The sequence below is a fragment of the Dendrobates tinctorius genome, unplaced genomic scaffold (genome assembly GCF_039654945.1).
Source record: "Dendrobates tinctorius isolate UK_male_01 unplaced genomic scaffold, ASM3965494v1 ptg000250l, whole genome shotgun sequence".
Lineage (NCBI taxonomy): Eukaryota > Metazoa > Chordata > Amphibia > Anura > Dendrobatidae > Dendrobates > Dendrobates tinctorius.
Window position 1 is genome coordinate 49363858 of NW_027361917.1, and position 14380 is coordinate 49378237.

Consider the following 14380-nt stretch of genomic DNA (forward strand, 5'->3'; position numbering starts at 1 on the left):
TCACAGCCAGGCTCCTGTGAGCACAGCTCGGATACACAGGCAAGGAAGTGAGTAGGTGTCAGTCTGTGTACGGCAATTCATGATATGCAGATATCTCGGTGCCTTTGTGGGGCGTTAATGTATGTATTTGTTCATTATTTTTTTAAGTGGCGTATGCCCAAAGATAAAGCAAGAACCCATTCATCTGCACTTGTCTCCAGGCAACCAAATCAATGATCCTGATGTCTGCGTGATATTGACAGTGTCTTTCTCGCGCTGTGCTGTCGTTACTCAGTGCTGTAAAGGTGATATTCTGAACGAGCCGCCTGGAAGAGGATGATATCCAGAAAAATCTGCCAAAAACCAAACTGTGCGATGGGACCTGGCATTTTTCCTGATATAGAAATATATTTTTTTGTTTCATCATAAAATGTGTGTATGTATTATGCTCTTTGGTGTGTTTTGTGGCATTTTTATATTTGTTTGTGCAATCCAATGATATAAATCTGATCTGTCATCAGTCTGCAGACAATGCCAAGAGCAGCACAGTATTGGCACAGTACCGCTTGCTGTTATAGGTTGTACACTAAAGAGTGTGAGTGTGTGCAGGTCTTGTTTATTGTACAATTTATTCTTATATGATCATATGGTTAAACCTACCATTCTTTAAGAAAAGAGTAAAAAAAGAAGCCAAATATTAAAGCTGTAAATTATAGGCTTGTAAAGTTTTACTTGCAATGTGGGTACAAAATTTAAAACTTGGGTATGTTAACTCTTTCCCAGCATCTGCTTCATGTGTATTGAGCTTCCCTCTTTATTGGTGCTGGTCCTGTTATATAGCAGCGTCCGGAGCTAGCTCCGGTTGCTGCTGTTGGCTTCAAGCAGAGCATTTTCACCATATCCTTCAGCACGTAGGTGTTATTGTACATTACTGTAAAGGCTAATGGTCTTGCCACGGATCTTAGCCTCGGCATTGCAATCTGAGAAAATTCATAGCCTGAATTTATTGATAAGCTGGATGTCAAATCTGTAGTTTTGCTCAATTTTATCTGCAGCTTTGGTAAAAAAAATCTCCAGTGGTACTGAAAAATGGAGCGTCTGAATGTTGCACGCATTTGGCGCAGCTGAAATGTATTATGTAGTTTGAATTCTTGACAATTGTGAATAAATAACTAAAGATAGCCATGCTTGGTTTGATTGTCCTTGTTTGAGAGAAATTACTGGTTTATTACTCAGAAGGGTTTTCTTAGAAGCCATCCTAGTTTGTCAAGTCATATGAGGCCTCATAGGGGTTACCGAGACTAGTGTTTATATGGATTTAAAAAAAAATCTGTTTCTAACTACCTTCCTGTTCTACCCAGCTCTGGCTCAGAGTGGTTATGGACCGCTCCTTCTGGCGATTCTGCTACTTCATGTCAACAGAATAGCTCTTCCAGGCTGCTCTGGTGACAATATGTGAGACTGCAGACGTCATGCTGATTGACAGCCGGCTCCCCGCAGTTACGTTAACCAGCATGACATCGGTAGTCACGCCCCGTCAACAGGAGAGAAGCAACTGCTCTGTTGACGTGACATCAGCAGACGCCGTTGAATCGCCAGGCATTTGCGACTACCTACCTGTTAGTTCTTCAACTCTTAGTAAAAAAAAAAAAAAAAAAAAAAAAGGTCCCAAAATAACCCTTGAAGCCACCAAAACACTTCAGATAGCTTCTGGCCATGCAGTTAGAAGTCTGCAATCTTGCCTGACTTTCCTATACACAGCAGCACTGTTTGGCCAAGTGCCCCTGTGTTCCCTATATGAGGGTTACTACCAAACTTCTCTGGCAGCATCTTATCTCTAGAGAACATAAGGATCGCTGTCCGAAATTGGACGTGACGTCTCATATGTTGGGGGGGGTTTCCCCATACACGTGATCTTTGTTACTTTTGGCCAAATCGGTCGATATTGGTAAGCTCAACCGACGTTAGTCGGGGGCTTTACGGAGATTTCAGTATAATTCCTGAAAAGTTCTTTAATTACTTTCTGATGAGCACATTTCACTTTTAAAAGTGTTTTCTACTACTGATATGGATGATCTATCCTATATTGATTACCTTTCCTTTTGTGTATATATCTATTCAATAGTGATGAGCAAACGTGCTCTGATAACATGTTATTCGAGTATCTTAAGCATGCTTGGAAAATGAAACAATCACTGACCTCAGGGAGACCAGTCAAAGAAAACACTGCGGCAGCCGGCAAAGGCGCTCAATCGGTGAAATCCTAGGTGCATTACTCCCTGGGAAATACGAATATGCAAATAAAGTCCGTGGAGCCTCATTTAAGAGTCTCAAACGTGGGACTAACCAGATCTTCCTCCAGGGAAGGACCCAGCCAAGCATGCTTGGATAACATTCAGGTCCCTGCGGCTGCATGTTTTGTGGGGGTAAACGGCCGCAACATATGCAAGGATTGCCTAACACGTTATCCGAGCAGGTCCGCTCATCGCTAATAGTCCGTATCAGACGTTTGGGGATCTGACCGCCTCCCAAACCTGTTGGTCCGTTATCAGTTTAGCCAGTGGGCGGATGTAATCGGTGTACGGAATGGAATACCACAGCTGTCACCAGAGAGAGTAAGGGTGTGTGCACACACTGCGGATTCTGCTGCGGATACGCAGCGGATTTGGCCGCTGTGGATCCGCAGCAGTTTCTGCTGCGGTGTACAGTACCATTATTCCCTATGGGAAATGGAAACCGCTGTGCAGACGCTGTGGAATTTTCCGTGCGGATTATCTGCGGTTTCTAAACCACAGAAAGAATTGACATGTCAATTCTTTCTGCGGATTCTGCAGCGGTTTCCCATCTCCACCATTGTGGAGATGGTGAAACCGCAGGGCCAAACCGCAGGATAAACTGCAGGTCTTTTGACCTGCGGATTTTGCAAAATCCACGCAGTTGAATCTGCAGCAGATTTCGCAGCGTGCACGTACCATAACAGCTGATCATTAGGAATGCCAGGTGTTAAAAGTTCTATCTGATATTGTTCACCCATCCAAAGGACACTGTGTCAGTGGACATTCCCTTTAAGTTGAGGTTAAGGCTGAGTGATTTTTCTGTAGTAGCAGCAATTTCACAAATCTATAGTGAAAATGTTGTATTTTTGTGGTCTGCTCAGTAAGGTAGATGTTGGAACAGTGTCGACTTATTCCATATACCGCAGTCTCGAGTTGTATTAATGCAAATAACTGTAGGCAACGTAATTTTACAATAAATCACGTTCAAGTATAATTTTTCACTGGTATAATATTTCTGCCTAAGTAAAGAGGACAGGTATTATCACTAGGTGACTTTATTTTTCTTGACTGATGTGATTCAGAGGATTACGCAGGTTTCGCCTTAAACATTTCAATACATTGATTACGCAGTGTGTAGCCTACGCATAGCTCCCTTGTAGGGCTCTATTGACATTACGGCTAAGCCTTCCATCAGACGTATACATTGACAGTATTGACCAGCCAAAGGCTATGATGCTTTCCTTGTGAGATGCCACTGAAAAGCTTAGACCGTAATGGCTTTCCTGTGCAGTACAAAATAATTGTGCAGATTTATATCAATGTAATGTTGGTTGAAGGGACAGACTCTTAACCATTGGGTAATTGGAGACCTATGGATATATTTGATATATGAACCTGTGCTTGTAACATTACGTGAGCAGAGCCCGTGCTGTTCTTGTATACATTTTAACCAGAACTTTATAAATACCCTATTAAATACAACCTGTCACCAAGTTTTTGCCATTTGTTCTGAAAGCAGCATAATGTAGAAATGAGACCCCCGATTCCAACAGTCTGTCATTTACTAGGTTTTGCTAAAATTGCTATTTATACAGCATCAGATTTCTTGGAGGACCTGCCGCCATGTAGACCTTCATATTGATGAGCGGTGTATAATCACTCGCCCCCTATCGATTGGCAGCTGTCTGTGTACACACCATAAGCTGAAGATGACAGTCAGTGGGGTCGGCAGGGCTGTATAGAGCTCGGCATTCAGAGAACTGGTAGATCTGCAGCAGATAAAACGGGAATTGTATCAATACTATAGGAAGCAGCCCAGTACGTGATACATTCAATCTGTCAGATTCTGTTTTACCACAAGCCCAGAAACTCCAGCGTTGTATAGACCCCACTTCTCTACCTTGCTTCATCTAAGATAACAGATCTGATTGGTGAAAGATTTGGGAAAATAACTTGTTGGGTCTACGGTCAACATGACAATTTGATGTTAGGTCCGCGAGAGCAGGTCTTGCAGAATGACTTGAGTTGGTGGTGGTTTTGATGGTTGGAGGTGTTGATTTGATTAAATGTATTATAATTTTCTAGAAAGCCAGTTGACTTAAATGTATCCTAAAAAACAGACCAGATCCACACTTGAGCATTAGTCGGGCAATAGCTTGCAATCCGAGGTCTGCAAGACCATAAAACAATTGAAGGACCTATGTTCTTATAAAATGTCTCCTAATGGAAGGCGCAGTTCTCCTCTAGCCTTCATTCATGAATGCATGTAATCAATGCCCCTCTGTACCTCAGCATAATTCGGGAAGCAGATCTGATGAAACAAATTGTAAACAGAAATATAGCAGCAGCTTCCTTTGTTCTATTAATTTTGTTTTTGCAATGTGTCCTTTTAATGTATAGCCAGGATTGACTTTTTCAGTATACTGTACATGTGGTCCGTAGATTATTTTTTTTCTAATATTGACTTCATCAGTGTGCCATTGGCAGTGTTTCCGGATGGCGCCATAATGACTAACTGTAAGGAGGACGGTTAGCGGAACTGTGACTGAACCTGATTGTGCCGCCTGATTGTGAAGGAGAATATGCTCCGCTGATTAGGAATTTAGTGACAGCTGCGGCTTTGCTTTATGTATAGGAAACTTGGTGATATGATCCATTTCTGTAACAGGAGGAAGTGGAAATCTTTTTTGCATATCAATCTGTGCAAATTGTGGTCTGTTTCAAGCTGCCTTTGGCATCAGTCTGTTACTGAAGAAGGACATAATTGTGGGTAGTTTCTTATTTTTTTTTTACAGTTTCCTTTAGATTTTACATACATGCACATAATCTTTATAATGAATTTTAGCTCCTATTCTCAAAAAAATTGCTTTAATGAGCCTACATAGATCAGACTTTGCCCATATGGTACGTGTAAATATATATTTTTAATATATAGTATGAGGCCATTCTGACTCATGGCTATGGATGACTCGTGTATGCTGGTCAGGCCGCAAAAACTAACACTGGATTCTGATTACTGCTGCTTGTTTTTGTTATTCTTTCATTAACAATAACACTCCCACATATTTTATTTCCCTGTTTATATAATACAAAGACTACTTTACTGCGGCGAGAGACCTTGGTAAGGACAATCTCATGCCTCCAGGCTACATTAGTAGCATTTTCTGGGATTTTTCGCCTTTTTCTTTTTTGCACCCTTAGCAAGAACCTGTGTAATTTACATTACTTTGTATTTTCTCATAGTAGAGCATGTCCCATGCTAAAAGGTTATGAACGCCATTGTTACACTGCATTCACAGGAAAAAATAAAGCCTCCAGGCCAGAAGTCAGCAACATTCTCACTGTGCCATGCAATATTGAAATATTGCACAAGCTGATTGGGGGATTGCACCTGACAGTATTGTGCCAGCTGTCTGCATGTGATATGTTGGCAGTCGTCTTAAGGCCCTTTTACATTTAGCGATGCACCAGCGATCCAACCAGCGATCCGACCCGGTCAGGATCGCTGGTGCATCGCTAAATGATCGCTAGTGAGCTTTCATACAGAAAGATCTCACAGCGATGCAGCAGCGACGCAGCGCACGATACTTACCATTCACACACAGCGATCCTGCGTCCTCCCGCCCGCGTCCAGCGTCGCTCGTCGTCACAGCAGGAAGTCTCAGCAGGAAGCGCCCGACGAGAAATGGAGCCGGACATTCTCGCGCGATCAGCGATGAGCAGCGGGGGAGCCGGTCGCTGGTAAGTATCACACATAGCGATATCGCTAGTAATATCGCTATAACGTCACAAAACCAGTGACGTTTTAGCGATATTGCTAGCGATATCGCTTAGTGTAAAACCCCCTTTACTCTCAGAGGCTGCGATTTTCTGCATTTGATTGGAAAGACGTCATTAACTTTCCTATTGTTTTAAATGGACTTTGTCACCAGTTCAGACCAGGATTATTTATGCCAAAATGTGCGTAGCAGGTAAGAAGTTCAGCGTTCAGTGCATGCCCTGATGCCCGGGTCTCTACATGAGTGGGCTCTGCACATGTTATTAGCCTAGCCTCCTTTACAATGGCTCAGTCAACACCTTGGCATCTCACTTTTATAGGGGGTTTTCGGTTTTCTCCTTCCCTCTGCTTTACTTGCCCTCCCCGAGTCCAGTGATGAATCTCTGCCTTTGCTCCCAGTGTCTTGGTACAGCCAGTAACTGAGCTCAGTGGTCCGTGCCGTCGACTCTGGCAGAGCCGCTGAGCTCAATAACTGCTGCAGCACTATCGACGTGACATCAGCGTTGCCGACACTAACGGGACATTGTTCGCAGCGGCGGAGACTCGGCGCTGCACCCAGGGCTGGTGAAAAAAGTATCTACACAATGTACCTGGGAGAGAGGGGTCTTCCGAAACTAGAAAATCCCTTTTAAACCCAGTGATCTGAGTCTCTACTCCTTTATTTACTAGTCCTAACTATCTTACATTCCTGTGATTTCCTTAAAAAAAAATCAAAAAATCAATGTTCTAGTTCTTGCTTTAATGGTGTATGACAGCCCAGACAGTAGTGTAATGTTAATCATCATTGTGTGAGGTGTATGAAAAATTGGTCTGTTTGTAACTAAAGGTTGCACCGCTAAACAATCCGCCAGTCCAATCACTGCAGCCAGCGTCAGGCGGAGGTGGTCACGCGCCCGCACACAATCACCATGAAAATGGCAGCATCCAGTTTAAATTTACCTTAAGAATTACTGTAGGCTAATGGCACAATGCAGAACCATCAAAGGTACAAAGTCCAGAAATAGAAGGCGAGCACCATCACAATAGTCCACACATCCGAACCATCATACGTGTATAAAAGAGACCAGCCGGCAATACAACTGTTTTACCCTTAGGTGCACATTCATGGAAAATAAGCTAATCCACATAGCAAAGTGAGTGCCGCTCTTTTCTACTATTTTTTGCTATGCAGAACCATCAAAGGATGTACTCCAAAATGATTTAGTAAAACAGATATGTAAATGGTGACTGATTCTCTGGATTCCCACCAAAAAGCTAAAATGAGAGCAGTAACCAAGGTTTGGTTCTTCTAATTCAAAATGAAAGCTTATATGGCTCCATCCAAAGATGTGGACCATCCCGAAATCGAGACTATTTGATAAAGCTGGAAATATCTGACTTTTTTTGGTTTCTTATAGTGTTTACTTGGATAAAAAAATTGGTTAACATCGTGGTTCTTAGGGTATGTTCTCACGGTCACTAAACGCTGCAGGTTGAAATCCCATCTCCTCTATGCGTGCTCTGACACCTGCAGACTCCCTGCGGAGACGGACATGCGTTGAATCTTTCCAGACTACAGCATGTCTATTTATCTTGCAGAGACTCGAGTCTCTGCAAAATAAATATCACCCGAACAATGGTTTGGACGCCGTGAATTTGCACGGTTCAGTGATCACATGCGGATTCACCTGCGTTCAAAAGCAGACAGCGCTTTGGACGCAGCAGACATGTGCTGCATACAGTGCCTTGCGAAAGTATTTGGCCCCCTGGAACTTTTCAACCTTTTCCCACATATGCTTCAAACATAAAGATACCAAATGTACATTTTTGGTGAAGAATCAACAGCAAGTGGGCCACAATTGTGAAGTTGAATGAAATTTATTGGTTATTTTTAAATTTTTGTGGATATTCTAAAACTGAAAAGTGGGGCATGCAATATTATTCGGCCCCTTTACTTTCAGTGCAGCAAACTCACTCCAGAAGTTCATTGTGGATCTCTGAATGATCCAATCTTGTCCTAAATGACGATAAATATAATCCACCTGTGTGTAATCAAGTCTCCATATGAATGCACCTGCTCTGTGATAGTCTCAGGGTTCTGTTTGAAGCACAGAGAGCATCATGAAGACCAAGGAACACAACAGGCAGGTCAGTGATACTGTTGTGGAGAAGTTTAAAGCTGGATTTGGATACAAAATGATTTCCAAAACTTTAAGGCTATGTGCACACGTAGATTTTTGTCCTGCGGATTTGGAAAAAAATTAAATTCTCCGGTCTAAAGACCTGCAGATTAGCCTGCAGTTTAGCCCTGTGGTTTCACACCTCTACAATGGAGAAGGTGTGAAACCGCAGCGGAATCCGCACAAAGAATTGACATGCTGTGGATTTGAATACGCAGCGTGCACAGCGGTTTCCAGTTTACCAAAAACAATGGTACTGTACAACGGACCTAAATCTGCTGCGGACCTGCAGAGCCTGAAACGCTGCGGATCAGCAGCAGAATCCGCACCATGTGACATCGCAATGCAAGCGATTATATTGAAATGGAAGGAGTATCATACCACTGCATATCTACCAAGACCCAGCCATCCCTCTAAACTTTAATCTCAAACAAGGAGAAGACTGATCGGAGATGCAGCCAAGAGGCCCATGATCACTCTGGATGAACTGCAGAGATCTACAGCTGAGGTGATACAGTCTGTCCATAGGACAACAATCAGTCGTACACTGCACAAATCTGGCCTTTATGGAAGAGTGGCAAGAAGAAAGCCATTTCTCAAAGATATCCATAAAACGTGTTGTTTAAAATTTGCAACAGGCCACCTGGTAGACACACCAAACATGTGGAAGAAGGTGCTCTGGTCAGATGAAACCAAAATCGAACTTTTTGGCAACAATGCCAAACGATATGTTTGGCGTAAAGGCAACACAGCTCAACACCCTGAACACGCCAGCCCCACTGTCAAACATGGTGGTGGCAGCATCATGGTTTAGGGCTGCTTTTCTTCAAGGACAGGGAAGATGGTTAAAATTGATGGGAAGATGGATGGAGCCAAATACAGGACCATTCTTGAAGAAAACCTGTTGGCGTCAGCAAAAGACTTGAGACTGGGACGGAGATTTGTCTTCCCACAAGACAATGATCCTAAACATAAAGCCAGATCTACAATGGAATGGTTCACAAATAAACGTATCCAGGTGGTAGAATGGCCAAGTCAAAGTCCAGGCCTGAATCCAATCGAGAATCTGTGAAAAGAGCTGAAAACTGCTGTTCACAAACGATATCCATCAAACCTCACTGAGCTCGAGCTGTTTGCCAAGAAAGAATGGGCAAGAATTTCAGTCTCGTTGTACAAAACTGATAGAGACATACCCCAAGTGACTTGCAGCTGTAATCGCAGCAAAAGGTGGCGCAACAAAGTATTAAGTTAAAGTGGCTGAATAATATTGCACGCCCCACTTTTCAGTTTTTGACTTTCCACAAAAATTTAAAATAACCAATAAATTTCGTTCAACTTCACAATTGTGTCCCACTTGTTGTTGATTCTTCACCAAAAATTTACATTTGGTATCTTTATGTTTTGAAGCATGATATGTGGGAAAAGGTTGAAAAGTTCCAGGGAGCCGAATACTTTCGCAAGGCACTGTAAAAAGCGCAACCTAATACTGAACGTCTGCGCATACCCTTACAAGTTTCTTATTGACTATATACCCAGGACCATTTAGGCAGTGACTTATGGTCATAGTCTGATTTTATAAAGAATTCTTTACATGCAATGTGTTCTGTTTGCTGCCCATTCATCTGAGACCACAAATACAAATCTAACCCACATACTAATAAACTGTTAATTTTTGCCCAGGTTTTCGATGTTGTTTATCTGTTGTCCTGTCACGAGCACATCATGTGACATTGTACACACGTTGCTCATGTGATTGTTGGGAGCCTAGTAATTGTGAAAGAAAGCCCGGAATTAGTTACATTTTTTTTTTTAATAGAAACTCTCTTAAATGTAAGCAAACTGTTCCCATGCATTTGTTTTCCCCTGTGGACTTTCCTGAAACGCTGCACGCTTTTGTGCTGTCGACTTCTTTATAATTGAGTAACAGTAATGATCAGTGTTTGCCATGTGCGTTCTGCAGCCCGGCCGCTGGCATGGTTTCCACAAGCCTGCTAGCACAGATGACACATCCCACTCCTGTCCTTTAGCTTACTGATGGATTTCCTTTCCTGCAGGGTAGACGGTCCTGATAGAAATGTCCATTGGATCCTAACCAATGACTTTCACAAATTGGTTTATCATTAGAATTTAAAAACATAGTCTTCTGTTTTTCTATTTTTTTTTTTTTTTAAACATCTTTGGTTTAGGTCTACGTGCTATTTTTCAAGGTTTTATTTTCCTGCTAATTTCCATCTGTAGCACCTTTCTATAGTTGTCTTTGCCGCCCGACATGTGATATGGCCTGGGGCAACTCATAAAGCCCCATGGATTCCAGTACCATCTTTATGCCGATGATACTCAGATCTACCTCTCTGGCCCAGACGTCACCTCTCTGCTGTCCAGAATCCCGTAGTGTCTATCAGCCATATCCTCCTTCTTCTCCTCTCGCTTCCTCAAACTCAATGTGGGCAAATCTGAACTCATCATCTTTCTCCCATTTCATAGATCTTCCTTACCCGACCTATCTATAACAATTGACGACATCACGCTTTCCCCTGTACCAGAGGGCCCGCTGCCTCGGAGTAACCCTTTACTCTGCCCTGTCCTTCAAACCGCACATCCAAGCTCTCTCCACCTCCTGTTGCCTCCAGCTCAAAAATATTTCCAGAATCTGTCCCTTCCTCAACCCTTATTCTACTAAAATGCTTGTACATATCCTCATCTCCTGCCTTGACTATTGCAAAATCCTTTTCTGTGGCCTCCCTGCTAACACCCTTGCACCTCTCCAGTCCATCCTTAACTCTGCTGCCCGACTAATTCATCTCTCTCCTCGCTACTCCACTTCTTCCCTCTGCAAATCTCTTCACTGGCTCCCATTCCCTCAGCGTATCCAATTCAAATTACTAATACTGACCTACAAGACCATGTATAACCTGTCTCCCCATATGTCTCTGAACTAATCTCCTGATGCCTTCCCTCGCGTAATCTCCGGTCCTCTCAAGACCTCCTTCTCTCCTCCACACTTATTCGCTCCTCACCCAACCGCCTCCAAGACTTCTCCCGAATAGCCCCCATCCTCTGGAATTCTTTGCCCCAACACGTCCAACTATCAACCACATTCGGATCCTTCAGACGGAACCTGAAAACCCATCTCTTTAGGAAAGCTTACAGCCTGCAATGACCCCGCTGCCTCCTCACCTCTATTGGAGCTACTGCCTCACCATCACTGGAGCTGCTGCAACCCCCCAACCTACTGTCTCCTTCCCCACCATCCTGTAAGAATATAAGCCCGAAAGGGCAGGATCCTCTCTCCCCTCTATATCAGTCTGTGATTGTTAGTTTGTTTACTGTAAGTGATATATGTAATTTGTATGTAACCCCTTCTCATGTGCAGCACCATGGAATCAATGGTGCTATATAAATAAATAATAAAAATAGAACTGTTCCGCCCTTTGGGGAACATACCAGAGGTTTATTTTTCATAGCACTGTCCAGCACAAATTATTCCAAAGTTTCTCTTAATTAGTGGAAAACAGACTGCACTTGGATGGCAGTCGTGTACTGCCTGTGTGTGGGTCGTTTCTTACCGCTGGATATCTATCTTTCTCTTTATTTCTGCAGACTATTTGTTAACAAAAAAACAAATTTGAGAAAACAATTTTGACTAGCTGTTACTGCTGATACATGTTACGATACAGAAAACCATTTAATTTACTGTTACTAATAAAGCAGTAAATACTACTGCTCTTGTAAGGGTACGTGCTGACGATCAGTAAGCGCTGTGGGTTGGACGATGGGTACTTATGCAGCGTCAAATCTTCAGCGGCCAGATGTTACAGCATAGTGGATGGGATTTCAGGAAATCCCATTCCTACTGTGCGTCCACAGAGGCCCACGGATCACCTGACGTGCGGCACGTCTCTCCAGACCGCAAGAGAAATTTTAACCGTAGACTGTATTGGATGCGGTGCTTTTGCACGGTTCAATGAACACATGCGGATTCACCTGCGTTCAATAGTCAGCAGCGCTTAGGACACAGCAGACATGCTCTACGTCCAAAGCGCTGCCGATTCCTGAACGTGTGCACCCGGCCTTATTCGGCTCTAAATGCCGTCATCACGACAAAAATGCAAACCTTTTTAATTATGGTGTATAATCAGCCTGTATCTATGTCCTGCCTTTTATATGTTTGTGGGTATTTGTTGCATCACCCGCTTTTCCATGGGCGTCATATCCAGGAGTTATATTTATCAGAAAATTTGATTTGCATAAATTTCCTTGAAAAAATTTCCCCTGATTTCTCCATGATGACCCTATACCTGACAGAACCGAGAATAGAAGATATAATTGGCCTTATACAGTACCTGTGTGGCAACATAATAGTAAGAGATTGAAGGAAAAAAAAAAGTTTTCCAATTTGTTTTGGAATGTCTCAATTTATTGTTGCAATTTCCTTTATCTGTAGAAAGCGTGTGACTGGCATCGTGTTTTGCTTTGGGCTGTGTTCATACATGCATAATGTGGACGGTGCTAAATATTTAATGACATAGACTGTGCCGAGGTGAGAGGCTTTCTTCTGTACCCATGTTTGAGTCCTGGCCCTTCTGTGGCAATGTATAAAGGGCTCATTCACAGCAAGAAAAATGTTTTCATTTTTTTTTTAAACTTTAACTGTGTAACGTAACAATTACTAGTTTTAAAGCAATGTGAATGCAGCCTAACAAATGGCCAAATCGTTGACCACCTCAGTACAGGACCCTTATCTATTAGCTAGAGCAATAAGTGGCTGTAAAGGACTTTGCATAACCATTTATTGCACGGAGTGCCAACCCATTGATTTACACCTCTATTTTAGCTGGGCAGGACTTGAGCGCTTAAAGGGAATCTGTCAGCATGTTTTTGCTATGTAATCTGATGACCGCATGAGGTAGGGGTTAAAAACAGAATTAAAGGATGTCCTTTATCAAGCTGTGTGATGTTCTTTGTTTTAGAATGAAGGTTTTATCACCAGCTTATCACTGCCTGGAATAGCTCCCTTGTACCACGCCTGTTCCTGTGATAAGCAGCTCACTGTCAATAGACAATGAACATGGAGAGCCTGTTGTGGGTGAGGTTAGCTTTCTCAGCTCTGCTGCACTTTGATTGTGTCACAACTGCTGTACCTAGTAAACTAAGTGATACACTGTTGGATTTGGGGGCTCTTTGCTTCCATAATGTTGCTTTCGGATGAGGTAGCAGAAATTTGGTGGCAAATTCCCTTTTTAAGGTCCCATACACCTTAAATTGGCCAGACCTACAGATGCCAGTGTGATCAGCCAATAGTGTAAGGCGGCCACCCAGCTCTTAGCTTACCGATGTCTGGAGAGAGAAGCTTACTGTTGAATTTCAACCTCGGATCCTTGTTATCCCTGGAGTTAAGCCACAGCTAAAGGAGCCGGTTAGCGGCTCGTTTATAGAGGGCACAGGGGCGCTCAGCCAAGCCCCAGAGTTCCTGTATATGTTGGGAGATACAGCTCTGGCAAAAATTAAGAGACCACTTCCAAATGTTCACTTTGTCTTATTTTTCTCTTTATAGGTATATTTTTGAGTAAAATGTAAATAGTTCTTTTAGTCTATAAACGTCTGACAACATGTCTCCGAATTTCTAAGCAATAAAATTTTTTTTTTCTGAATAGGAGAAATGGTCAAAATTAAAAAAGAGTTCTGAAATCAATATTTTGTGGAATAACCATGATTTTTAATCACAGCTTTCATGCGTCTTGGCATGCTTGCCACCAGCCTTTCACACTGCTTCTGGCGCAAAAATGTAAGCAGTTTTTCTTTGTTTGATGGCTTGTGACTATCCATCATCCTCTTGATTACATTCCGGAGGTTTTCAATGGGGTTCAGGTCTGGAGAATGGGCTGCCCATGGTAGGGTTTTGATGTGGTGGTCTCTTCATTTTTGCCAGAGCTTTATAGGTGATTGCTGAACAGTTGTCTGTGTGTCATCTTGGGAAGAGCGTTGCTGCCAGGTTCCACAGATTTCAGCTAATTGCTGTGAGTAGAAGCAGACAACACGTGATCAACTTATTGTCCCCCCAAAAAGCATAAAGTTCCTTTTAAAAGTACACAGCTTGTCCATTGGGATGTCTCCATGATGTACTTCAATTACAGCATTAGTCTTGTCAGTGTTGATTGACTGCTGAGTCTTATTACTTGAAGCTGTGT

The 14380-nt window shown here is 42.7% G+C and overlaps 1 protein-coding gene across 3 annotated transcripts in view; it reads left to right on the forward strand.

Moving 5' to 3' along the window:
- The window catches only part of STXBP5 (syntaxin binding protein 5), a 492483-nt gene that overhangs the window by 25423 nt on the left and 452680 nt on the right, over nucleotides 1-14380 (forward strand). The window lies entirely within an intron of this gene.